Source organism: Leucoraja erinacea, chromosome 15 (assembly GCF_028641065.1).
Source record: "Leucoraja erinacea ecotype New England chromosome 15, Leri_hhj_1, whole genome shotgun sequence".
In the NCBI taxonomy this organism is placed as follows: Eukaryota; Metazoa; Chordata; class Chondrichthyes; order Rajiformes; family Rajidae; genus Leucoraja; species Leucoraja erinaceus.
The window spans coordinates 18,914,731-18,928,521 of record NC_073391.1 but is presented as its reverse complement, the minus strand read 5'-3'; the positions used below and the strand labels follow the sequence as shown (position 1 = coordinate 18,928,521).

Sequence of the window (13,791 nt, the reverse complement as noted above, 5' to 3'; positions counted from 1 at the left end):
TTTGACTGTCCTCGATCACAGCTTTTGAGTTAAGTCAATGGAAAAGCAATAGGGAACAAGATGCTAATTTCAGAGTATGAAAATGGCCATAACTTTGTTAATACTGAAGATATGAAAGTGAATTAAGTGTCAAATTAAACCTCTTTTTATGATTTATCTGATGGGATGAATTGCAGACTTGATTTTTAAAATCTCAAAATTTTGTAAGATTGCTAGATAGTGCAACATTTAGCACGAAGAATCAAAATTTCAATTTCAATGTACTTCAAAAGAGAATGGGAATGGTATAAAAACATAGAATGCTAACAGGAAACTTTTCCTATCAATGCACCAGTCCAAATGTAATTTAAATGTTACTGCCTCAACTACTCTGGCATCTTGTTCCATACCCACTACTCTCTACTCTGATTTAATCCAAACTCCCTTTGAAGATTCCAATGTCCACTCTACAATGCGACACTGAATGGCTTTCTCTTGGCAGCTTTCAACCCAACAGTATGAATATTGATTTCTCTAACTTCAAGTAACCTCCGTCCGCCTCCCCACTCTGGTCATCCTACTAGTTTCACTGTCTCCCTACTTAGTTTCACTGTTTTTATCCATTCATTATCACCTTCTCCACAGCCAATTGTGGACCATTGTGGGCTCCACCTTTCCTTGATCATCGTTTCTGGCTTTGATTTGTCCTTTTCACGCCTTTCATTCATTTGTTCTTGTTTAAGAAAGAACTGCAGATGCTGGAAAAATCAAAGGTAGACAAAAATGCTGGAGAAACTCAGCAGGTGAGGCAGCATCTATGGAGCGAACAAATCTATGACGTTGACCTTCGCTCCATAGATGCTGCCTCACCCGCTGAGTTTCTCCAGCATTTTTGTCTGCATTCATTTGTTCTTTGTATCTTTTCATATCTCTATCCCCTGACTCTCAGTCTGAAGAAGGGTCTCGACCCATAACATCACCAATTCCTTTTCTCCAGATATGCTGTCAGTCCCGCTGAGTTACTCCAGCACCTTTGGTGTGAACCAGCATCTGCTGTTCATTCCTACATACTTTCTCTATAAACGTTGACTCCATGACTCTTCTACAATTGATGAAATTCCCACACTGGTTCTCATGAGCCTCTGTGCAAAAACGTGATTTGAGTGATCTAGTTGTCTAATATTTGAGTGATCTAGTTAGTATTCAACGGTCAAAAGAGAGTCAAGAGTGTGTTATTGTCATATGTACTGAAACAAACAAATAACTTCTTATTTGCAGCAGCACAACAGGTTTGTAAACACAGTACTCAATAATAAACAAACATAAAAAGTTCAATAAATAAAAACAAAAAAAACCCGAAGTCCCTCATCAAGGCACGATTCTAATTCTATCCTTAAGGAAGATTATGCTTTAAAATATATTAAACATACTTCTAATATTGTTTTGGTTTAGGACTTCATGATGTATTTAACGACATTTTCATTCTCCTACCCCTTACCGCCAAGTACAAGTGGACCGAAAGCTTACGTTGCAACAGCTAATTTAAAATGCAAAGATATCCAAAATTACAGGGCAGTAAGTTGTCGTTTCAACCCTTCTCCCAAACTGCAACTTTGTCCCAAAAGGAAAATAAAGTACTTGACGGCGTAGAAGAAGCGAGGCAACGCTGCTGCATTCCTGCATCTGTGTCATTAACATAACAATCGCATCGGAGCGCTTACCCACTGCGTACAATGAGAGCTTTTCCAAACAATGGCAGCGCTATCAGTCTCCCAGCTGTCAGAGCAGAGCAGAGCAGGGCAGGGCAGGCGGAGCGGGCGCCAGGCCCCGTTACCAGGGCAACGGCCAGCGGCCCGGCCCGCTCTGCTACGGGGGCCAGAGACTCCCTCCCTCCCTCCCCATTACAGCATAGCTTCACCACACTCGGGCCAAAGTTTTCGCCGACACCCAAAGTACCGGGCACGTAAAGCGTCCACTCAATGCACACCTCCCTTTCTTCAGAATATGAAATTAAAACAAAACGTCTTCAGAGATGTGGCAGTGTGTTATTCCTGCTGTAAAAAAACGTCTCGCTGTAAGTAAACGACGCAGGATATTGAATAGCAAATAATGCTGCAGGGAAGTTTAGATGTGATTTAATTTATTTTAATACTGGCGGGGTAAGATTAAAAAAAAACATATATATCATACATTCTTGCGTTGTGGGGAAATTGAATAAATTCTGACAGTTATTTGGCCGCATTCCGCGGTTACAGTACAAGTTTCAGACTGCTCAGCCCACATGCCTCTTCGTGGCCCAGCTCACTACCTTACGAGAACACAAAATCAATGAACAACAAAAATGTTCTCCTCGTCTTCTATGTCGCAGTGTTACTGCGAAATTGAAATGTGCAGTCCTGGGCTGATGATGTCTCCATTGACACAGTTGCAGTAATACTCTGTGTGTGTGTGTGTGTTCACCGACATCCCTACCCACACGTTTCTTGCTACTAGGCATCATTGCTCACATCAACACTCAATACATTTTCCCCCCAATTAAATTTGATTTAAGATCCTAGATATTTTAAGCTTCCACTGGTCGTTGAAGCATTTTTCATGCAAAGGCGAATTCATTTTTTTTGGAAAGTTATTTTATAATACAGTTGTGGGAATCTGCTCCAGCATATTATTTTAATCAGCAATGTTTACACGGAAGATATGGAACCTTTATTTATACTGGCTCGTTCATTTTACCTCAAGTACAACGGGACTGCGCTGAAAGAGTTTGCAGAAAGCTCGCGGAACACGTTGATACTGCATAGGAAACATTACACGGGAACTGGAGGCAATGAAAGATGCTCGAGTCGCCATCTTCCGCTGCTTTCAGAAATATCTGCCCTTTCCTGCCTCGATTATATTGGCAGCAGCCTTTTACAATGTGCTTAAAGGTTTATTTTAATTGACATCTGCAAGGCTCGTTCCACCTTTATATTTAAATTAAAGCAGAAGCATGCAGAATGGCAAGAAATTATTTGCACTCACCCAAGTGAAACACTGACAGCAGCGTTGTGCGATTCCTAAACTTTCAGCTTGTTTTCTTAAAACTACTGAATTCCAGCTTCACTCCGCTCACGTGATCTCAACCCCGCAGGACTGAGAGGCGAACTGGGTTTTCCACAGGCGCTGAAAACAAGTTATAAGCTTTCAAGATTTTTCTTATCATATTAACACGAACAGACACGTTGAATTGGAAACCATCACTTTAAAAGTATCCATTTAATTTCTCTCATTTGTTTTCACCTCTGCAAGTTATTTTACCCCAGAATGTCGATGGAACATGTGGCATTAGTCATTATTTTTCTTAATTTATATCATTTTTTATTAATCACATGCCAAGTCTAAACAGATAAGTGACAGGTGACCACATTTTAAACATATTTCTTACATTCTGAGCTGATCTAAAATACCAGTCATTATATTTCCTCGGTCTGAAGAAGTGTATCGACCTGAGATGTCACCCATTCCTTCTCTCCAGAGATGCTACCTGACCCGCTGAGTTACGCCAGCATTTTGTATCAATCTTCATTATATTTCCTTTGCAGCTACTGCTTTTACTCTGAATAAATGTGCCTTGTCATTCACAACCTTAAAAATTTCCTAACTTCTCTGCACATTTCCCTCAAGGCAGTACACACATGAACACAAGAATGCAGGTTATGGTCATTTGGCCCCATTCAATATCATGACTGATAATCTTTTCTTTCACAAAAAGACACAAAGTAGTGGAGTAACTCAGCAGGTTTAGCAGAAACATATCTGGAGAACATGGATAGGTAACATTTCAGATCAGGACTCTTCTGAAATATCGTCTATCCATGTCCTCCAGAGATGCTACCTGACCCACTGAGATACTGCAGCATTTTATGTCTTTTTTTGTAAACCAGCATCTGCAGTTCCTAGTTTTTACATTTTTTTCCTCCAGTTATTTTACACGTTAATGTTTAAATTTAATGGAAAAGTACATTAACTTATTTTAAAAGATTTTTATCGACCATATCCTGTTCTATTAAGCGTGTGCATGTGATTCAAATCAAATTATAAAACCATTCTTACAAAACTTTGCAAATTAACAATAGAGAGCTACCTGCAGAATAACTATAATGTAGGAGAACTATAAATAAAATTGTTGACGTATAAAGATGCCATATATATATATATATATTCAGTATATATATATATATATATACTGAAAAGATTCAGGGTACAATAAAACTCTGATAATCTACTTCTTGACTATTCAGAAATCCGGAGGGTTGGCAACTCGTTCACTATGTGATGTTTGCCACAATCCTCTCCAGTTCACTAAGGGAGCCAGTTACCCTATCCCATTCAAATCACTGGGCCCTGTTTCCCACGCTCCCTTTCAAGTCATCAAAACACCGGTTCATGCACTGTCTTTAAACTGACTAAAGCCCTGTTTTTCATGCTCCCTTTAAGCTTGAGTTTTCTGAAAAATATATACTGGTAACATCCAACGGAAGATAATTAATAGTGTATTGAGATACTAATAGGAACAACAACCAATAATTTGGAAAATTTGTATTTCATTACCATCATGTTCCCATTATCAGAGTTTTATTGTACTTTATATCAAAGGCAGCTTAATGGAGATGTTATATTTCACCTAGAATTAAAAATATTTCATTGTCAAAGAACTAGGATTAAAAAATAAAGAAGAAAAGCTTAGATTTATTATATGGTTAAAATCTGGAATGCATTGCCTCAGGGAAACACTTAAATCTCCAAGACATAGGTGGTCATGGACTGAATGCGACAAATAGGCCTAGTATCAATGGGGGCAATGGTCAGCATATACATAATGGGCTGAAGGGCTGTTTCTTCGCTTTCCAGGCATGCTGAAGTTCCAAACTGATTAACAGCCATTTAAATCTCATTGAAGAGTGGTCAGGGTTGTAATATTGAAAGTTTGATGTACAATTTGTAAATAGCCAGTTTCCACAAAGTGCAGTGTGATAATGATCAAACATGATGCCTGAATGAAACATTTTGGACAGGATACACACAGTGCAACCTTGTTTTTCTTCAAAACAGCATTGTTGGATCTTTTATACTCATCTGAGTGTATAAACAGGGCGCAATTTTATATGTCACCGAAAGGATTACTCCTCCAACTGTTCAGGATTCTCTTTGTTAAAATGCAAACACAGCCTGGATTTTACATGTCTCTGAGTGGAATGTACCACTGGGCTTTTTCGGTGCTTGCAAATTATCCCTATCATCAGAGTATCCCTCAGGAAAACATAGAACGTAATATTCTTTAACCATAGGGCCTCACATCTTATGATTCCTATTCCCACAACTGGTCTCTTCACCCCCACTCCGCCAACATCATTACACAGTTCTGACATCTCCACCACCAGTACTTAAAAATAACCTAGTCGCGAATGACCAGAAGCTGTAATATTTGAGATGGCTTTTCTTCCCAATATGAATGAATGAATGAATGAATGAATGAATGAATGAATGAATGAATAGTAGTTTATTTCGGTCATACGTTAAAAAGAACAAAACTTTACAATCTGTGTGAATATGAACCAACACTTTATCCATTTCACACAACGTTCACAATAATGTTAGCAACCAGTCAATAATAAAGGACCCCAAAACGTATTTGAGAGATTTTGTGTAGAAGATTATTAACAAAAATAAAGATTTAGTTGCTGTTATTTAAATAGCTTTTTATTTAAAATGATAATTCTAAAGCCCTAGTACTCAGTGGATATGTAGCTATAATGGTTTATATTAATAAGATAAATAAAATTTAAAAATCACAAATAATTTACAACACTTGGAGAAACCTATATGTCTGTACCGACTGAAAATAACTCCCTACCTTAATCGCACCTTCCCACACTGGGTCACATAATACATTATAAAGTAGGAGCAGGAGTAGGCCACTCGGTCCCTCATGCCTGCCCCACCGTCCAATATGAACATAGCTGTCCTATGCTGCTGGTCTCATTTCCTCTTCTGTGCCAGTTCCCTATAACCCTCAGTTCTTTGATCTTTCAAATACTTACCTCTCATTTTAAATATATCTCATGATCTGATTTCCAACATTTACAGAAACAGAGAATTCCAGAGATTTACCACCATATGAGAGAAAAAAATATTCTATGCACTTAACGTTCAAGTGACTGGCCTCTTATTTTGTGGCTATGTCTTTTTCATGGCTATCCCACTGCTAGCAACAGTATAGTGCCATTTATTCCTGAATCTACTGGTCAAATAAATGGGAGTAAGATATGAATAACTTTTCATTTTTCCTCAAAATTGAAGGGTGGTGAGATGGTCCCTCTGTTTAAGAAATGGAAGATCAGACAATGGAGAGTACAGATTTTTGATTTTGGCATGTTTAATAAGGAAGAGATCGGAATATATTACGCAAAATGTGGTGTTTAATTTGCATGGTATTTGCATAACTACATAATGTAATTATTAGGAATATCTTTAGGAAATGAAGTTCTGCTTTATTTATTTTATTGAGTTGTTTTGATAACAGAAAGTTGATTAAGATAGTCACGGGCATTAGATCTCACTAGATTAATATTAGGATGGATAAGTAGCTAGTTGAAATCACTCCAGTGACGTGCATTTTGTAACCTGGCGGCAATTATATATAATGCCTGACTGAACCTTGATGAATTTTGAAATGACCCACTTGTCACAGAGTACCCAATTGTTTTCCAATTTATTTAGCCATGATACTGACTTGTCAAGGCCATTTGGTCAAGCTTCTTTTCAGTGGGACTTGTCAATGGTGGGATTGTTTAAAGTTAAGGGAGGATGCCTAAAGGTTTTGTTGTTAGAGCTAGTCATTACTCGGCAGTAATATATTCAAAATGTTACCTGCAACCTATCAGGCCAAGTTTTCATGATTTCCAACTCCTGCAGTGAATTTGATTAATTACCAAAATATTTCTAAATAGATATTGTAAAATCATCAACAAGGAGACCAAGTAATAAATTCACACTAGAGATAAACATTGATAAAACAGCTATGCGTGGTTGAACCAATAATACTTCCTTGAGAAACCAATGAAATGATGTTTTGGACAAGAAGGATTGTGTGCTCACCAACTATCATCCTTTGTGTGAAAGGTAAACTTACAACTTTGTGGCTTCTTTCCCTGATTTGGTCTCAGGGATAGGTTTCTAAATGTTAACAACTTTGCATACACTTTGCCCTTTTTCAAATATGATTTTTGAATTGACTAGATTTACACAGATGGATTTTTGCAATATTAAAGCTGCATCAATAACAGATGTGATGTAATTATAGACGAGATACCGTGGAGTGTTTTATTCAAGAAGCATTGACTGAGATGTGGAAATTTGGTCTTGTACGTTTCATTTCTCATACCTCATAGTAGGTATGATATTATGGTTAATAAATGTCTATACTGACTTCAACAATGCCTCAACATGCTTGATAATCAAATATGCCTGGGTGGCAGAAAGCTTGTGATTTACTGAAAATATTTGGACTGCAACTCATCGAGCAGTTCTACATCTTCAAATTTACCTGTTGTTCCCTCACTTCATGTTTTGACCCTCAAATGACACAAGGTGACTAATATTTGGCAATAATTTTCATAGGCCATAGCAAACAAATATAATCTTCATTAGCTTAAGATAATGATAATTATGAAAAAGAGATCAACTCATAATTTCTTGAGGCAAATTAATTATATTTTAAAGAAAGGAAGTTTGAAGGCTTACAATGTGGAAACAAGACTTACAGTAGGTCCAAAGAAGGGTCTCGACCCAAAACGTCACACATTATTTCTCTTCAGAGATGCTGCCTGTCCCGCTGAGTTATTCTAGCATTTTGTGTCTATTTTACAGTAGGTTGACCTTTATTGTAGGAAGAATTGAGCACAAGAGTAAGGAAGTCTTAGCATAATATCTTTGGGCACTAGGAGTATTACATTCAATTATGGCGGAGTAGACTTGATAGGCCGAATGGCCTAATTCTGCTCCTATCACTTATGAACTTATGAAATGATAAGAATTGTATTTAGATACATTGTAATAATCTGTATTATGCCCCCTGATAGCCTAATGGATGTGGCTTTAATAATCATTTTTAATACGGAATTAGATATGTGAGATATTAGAAAAGAGAAAACATTGAGAACAATACAGAAACCGCAATTAGTCTTTATAAGATTTGGCACATGCAAGTGAGACAAAATGAAGATGGGCATCATTTTGTGTGGTAATGCTCGCAGTTTTCCATTAAACATGGGGCATTTTCTATGCAGATGCCACCAGGATTTTCCCTCATAACCCCATGCTTTCCCTCCTGCCTTCTCCCCATAACCTTTGACACCCATACTAATCAAGAATCTATCTATGTCTACCTTAAAAATATCAATTGACAGCCTCCACAGCCTTCCGTGGCAATGAATTCCACAGATTAACCACCCTCTGACTAAATAAATCCCTCCTCATCTCCTTGCTGAGGGAATGTTCCTTTATTCTGAGGCTATGACCTCTGGTCCCAGACTCTCCCACTCGTGGAAACATCCTCTCCACATCCACTCTATCTTCCCTTTACAGTCATATAACCCTCATCCATCAGTTATTTGATTCCTTTAATTCTCCCACCCTCAACTCCCCAATCAAGACCCTGACCTCAACCTATCACTCCTACCCAAAAGGCACCAATTTCCTCCATTTCAAACCATTGTCTGCCTTATTTCTCACATTTAAATCCTGTGTTTACAACTAATCAGACAGGGGGTTATTTATCACTCTATCATTTACAGCTATACCTTCCAGTTGTTGTGACTAAAGGCTTGAATTCCCTCCCGAACCTCTTTGCCTCTTTCTTTCTTGGACACTTTTTAAGATCAAACAACTTATGTTTTCGGCTTTGAATTATTTCCTGATGAGGCTTAATGTTCAATTTTATGTGATGTGACCACTGAGCCCCCATATACTACTTTGCTATAGTAGAATATCATTTAAATTGTTGTTTGCCAACCACTTCCAGGCAGTTGGGACTAAGAAATTAACAAAGCAAAGGTCCAAAGTGTTTTACAATAACTTAAACAGAATTGCTTGACATTGCAACATTTGCAATTAACAAAATGAATGAATATACTTTGCTTTCAAAGTAATCTTTAAATAATTTTATGTCTTAACATACCCAGAAGATAATAAAAAATATGATCCCAAACTTTGGCAGGTGATTAAAGAGAATAAATGATTTATGAAAGCAGGGGAAAAAATTACACCAGTCTGCAACAAAATGTCAAAACATATAATCATTTAATAATCACACCAGATAAAAAGTTGGCGATTCAGCAGATAACTGCCTAATATGTTCTGGCATGGTAGAGTAATAAAATACAATTTTGCACTCATGATAACCGGCAAGTCGAGTTACTGTCCTGGCGAGGCTGTCAGTTGGTGGCACAGTGTTAATAATAGGTACTTCTTCAAGTTATAAGGGAAGTATCATCTCATGCCATTCTTTTTAATGTCAGGTACAAAATGTCAGACATTTGTCAGTTTGCAAGTTTATATGTACTTTGTGATTGACTTTTATTGGCTGAATGCTTCCAAGTCTATAGTACTGTGGCTTCCAATGGCATATTCGGACATCAGTTCTGGAAAATGCAATAGTACATGGTTGATTTACATTCAATACAAATGACACAAGCAGAAGTAGGTCTTCACAATGAGGCTTACTTTAACACCATTTAAAGCTTGGGACCATGTTCAGGTAAGTGCTCTCGGCTTGAAAAAATTAGCCCTAGCCTGGGTCTCCAATAGTCCACATCACTGCATTGTGCCCTTGACATCTTATCCGGGCCTTTAGCATTCTCCTAGTTATAGACCAGCCAAACACATCTCCCCCAATATCAGATCAGTGTTCCAAGCCTTTCCCCAGGGCTTTTCCCACAACAACCCACCCTGTGACCTATAATCTGATATATAATCTATGACTTTTCCAGTCTCCATCTCTCACTCCACAGTGGCAGGATGTGTGGAAGAAAGGCATTTGTGCGCTAGGCTTGTCCTATTGCATCATAGAACTGATGCAGAGGGCTCTTATGCAAAATGTGTGTAGTCTAGCTAAGAATGTTACCTACACAGAGTTAAGAATGGAGGGATATAGGTTAGGTTCAGCAAGATAAGTGTTGGTCACGGTATCACACGGTACAGGCATTGTGTGCTGAAGGGCCTGTTCTTCTTCAGTACTGTTTTATGTTCTAAATCAGAAAGTGAAAAGTAAAATAAAAAATATCCCCTTAATTTTGAAGAATGAATTTTTGATAACTAAAATTAATTCTTACGAACATTTGTGTAGGCATAAGTAGTCTTTATCTGTCTACATCCTCACTCATATAAACAGATGCAGTTGGTTACCTTCTTGCTGTCTTGGTTTTGTGCTGGGTTTTCAAGCTTATTATGAATCATCTTAAAGCCATTCACCATACAGGTACTGTATGTGAACTAGAAGCCATTTGTTTTTAGCCATGCTGCAGTTCTTTGTCAAAAGTTACTAAGACTGTAATTGGTAGGAAATGTAAAAATCACAGAATTTAAGTATCATTACAGCATGTTCAACACAGAGAAAACCCTGTTGGTTTCATTCCTCGCTCTTTCCCCATGGTCCTACACATTTTAACTTCAAGTACTTCAATTACATTCCTTTTTGGAAGCCACACATGTAACAGCTACCACTATACTTTCAGTCAGTGAATTCCAGTACATAATTTTTCGCTGCTTGGAAAATTCCTTCCAAATGTCAACTTTGTTTCTTTTGCCAATCCCTCGGCTCAGTGCCCTTTGATTCTCAATGTTTTGCCAATGGAAAAGATTCTTCTTATTAACTTTGTTTGGAATCTTGATGATTTTGAGCATTATCAAACCACTTCTCATCTCTCCAGTGGAAAACAACTTAGTTTCAATTCAATTCAACTTTAATGTCATCGCACAAATACATGTATGAGTACAACAAAATGCAGTTTTGCGTCAGTCCGTAGTAGTTGTACATAAGGAAAAAAAAATAGAAAGAGAGAAGATACAGAATAATCAAGAAATACAGAATAATTAAACAATGGGGACGGAGGGACCAGATAAATCTACCGGCGGGACTCCGAGTTCAGCAATGTGATTGTGTTGTTGTAGAAGCTGTTCCTCATCCTACTAGTACGTGACCTGAGGCTCCTGTACTGATGGGAGGAGGGCAAACAGTCCATGGTTGGGGTGTGAGGAGTCTTTGATGATCTTCCCAGCCCGTCTCAGACACCGTTTTCGGTGGAGGGCATCCATGGCAGGGAGCGGGGCACCGATGATGTGCTGCGCGGTTTTCACCACCCGTTGTAGTGCCTTCCTGTCCGCAGCAGTGCAGCTGCTGTACCATACCGTGAAGCAGGTGGTCAGGATACTCTCTATGGTACAGCGGTAAAAGTTGGTCTGGATCCGGGGGGACAGGTGGGCTTTCTTGAGCCTCCTCAGGAAGTAAAGGCGCTGCTGTGCCTTTTTGATCAGCTTGGAGGTGTTGAGGGACCAGGACAAATCCTCCGAGATATGTACTCCGAGGAATTTATAGCTGGAGACGCGCTCCACCTCAGTCCCGTTTATATGGATGGGGGTATGACTGCCCCCATTAAGTTATAAGTTTCAGGTTATTTACTAGCATTCTGAACCATTTTGTAAATCTTTTCTGCACATTCTATACAGTATTCAAGCACTTATTTTAAATTAAATGTTTACGACAGATGTAAAAGATTGGCCAAATGGATGTTTAGTATAGTTTCAATATGGGATCCTTATTTTTGCAGTTTGTAACTGTTTATGAATTTCAGGATCATTATACATTTTTAAATGTTTTCAATTATTCTCTCATCTTTATTAAAAAAAAGTGCACATGTCTTTCGATTCTAGTACCTACTTTAGAATTATATTTTTCACGTTATGTTGCGTCAATTCATTTTACCAACCAAAAGTCAATCCACAACTGTAATGGTCTGAAGGAGGGTTCCATCACCTGTTACTTTTCTCCAGCGATGCTGCCTGACCTGCTGAGTTGCTCCAGCACTTTGTGTCACCCGACATCTCTTGGGTCAAATTTCATTTGCCATGTATTTGCTTTTCCTCAAGCCTTTCTCCACATTAAATTTAATCAGCTACATATCTGCAAAAAAACTAATGCTGTTCCTATATTTAAGAAGGGTTCTTCCAAGAAATAATAGTTCTGATGAACCTCACATCAGCGCTAAGGAAGCTATTAGAGAGAATTCGTAGAGATAAGATTTACTCAAGTTTTGGATGGTCAATGTGGCTTTGACTAGGGGCACGTCATATCTTATACACTTGATTTTTGAGAAGTAATGAACGCGATTAATCAGGGAAGGGCAGTGAATGTTGTCTACATGGACCTTAGTAAGGTGATTGATAAGATATATTGGGATGCAGCAAGATATAGATATATTTGTTTGGCGAAATGGCAAATGGAGTTTAATCCAAGCAAGTGTGAGTAGTTGCAGAGATCAAATGTTATTACAGAGATTTTTAGGTACGCACATGGAAGTGCAGGATATGAGGGGATATGTATCATGTACAGGCAGATGAGATTGGTTTAACTTGGAATAATGTTCAGCACAAACATTGTGGGAAAAGGGCCTGTTCCTTGTCTCTACTGTTATATGTTATATGTTTTAACTCAAGTAAGATGCAGAATTTTTTTTTTTAAATGGAAAATGTTGGAAATATACAACAGATCAGACAACAGCCTAAAACATTATCTTGGTCACTTTTTCTTGGTCCTTGACCACCAGGGGTGTCGGGGTGATGGCCAGCCCTGTTCGTTTTTCACCTTTTTGTTATTTTAGTGTTTGTTAAAAGTTTGATTTATGTGGTGAGAGGGGGGTCGGGGAAATTTTTCGAATCACATTCTCTGGGCTCTGCAGCCTACCATCGATGGAGCTGGTAGCCACCTTGGACTGTCGTGAGCCCCACTGCAGGGCGCGGACTTAACATCGAAGCGGATCCCTTGCCTGGGATCGCTCCCACCGCGGCCTGTGGACTTACCAACAAGGGCTTGCAGTCTCGGGAGAGGCTAGTCGGGAGCTCCAATGCCGCAGAAGGTTCAACCAGCCCCGACGCGGGGTTTGATTACCCGGTGTGGGGAGCTGACAACCCCCCGATGCGGGAGCTGAACGCCTCGACGCAGAGGGCCCGAACGCCACCGGCTACGGGAGTCAAGATCATCACGTCAACGGGGGCTCGAGGCCCCCGACCAAGGAAGAACACAAGGGAAGGACTTGAACTTTATGTTGCCTTCCATCACAATGAGGAATGTGTAGGAGTCACTGTGGTGGATGTTCATTTTAAAATGTGTTTTTGAGTCTGTTGCTTTTTAATTGTATGACTGACCTGGCCAGTGAAATGTTGCAAAACATACTTGGCGAATAAAATCTGATTCTGATTCTGAATCTGATTATTTTTCTGCCTTACCTGCTATTTCACGAATATTCTATTTTTATCGACAGTAACAAATCCATTATTGCCTGTGATTATTTTTGTTTACCTTGATAGCAGCTTCTCCCCCACTGAAATTAAACTGTGCATCTGAGTTTACCACAATATCTTATTTTGAACAAAGATACGCTTTGTTTTCATAACAAAAAACTGGTTTAGCTGAGCGCATTTGGGTCAAGAGCGGATGATGACATTTTCCACTCTCAGTTACATTATGCTCGGAATCTTTAAATGATGCCTGCTGGAAAA

The 13,791-nt window shown here is 38.7% G+C and overlaps 1 protein-coding gene across 1 annotated transcript in view; it reads right to left on the bottom strand.

Moving 5' to 3' along the window:
- The window catches only part of LOC129704011 (fibroblast growth factor receptor 2-like), a 169,368-nt gene extending 166,246 nt beyond the window's left edge, over positions 1-3,122 (bottom strand). The window contains exon 1 of the mRNA XM_055646817.1: positions 3,001-3,122. The gene's annotated coding sequence lies outside the window, so the exon portion shown is untranslated. The remainder of the gene's footprint in view (positions 1-3,000) is intronic.
- Between the last annotated feature and the right edge of the window lie 10,669 nt (positions 3,123-13,791).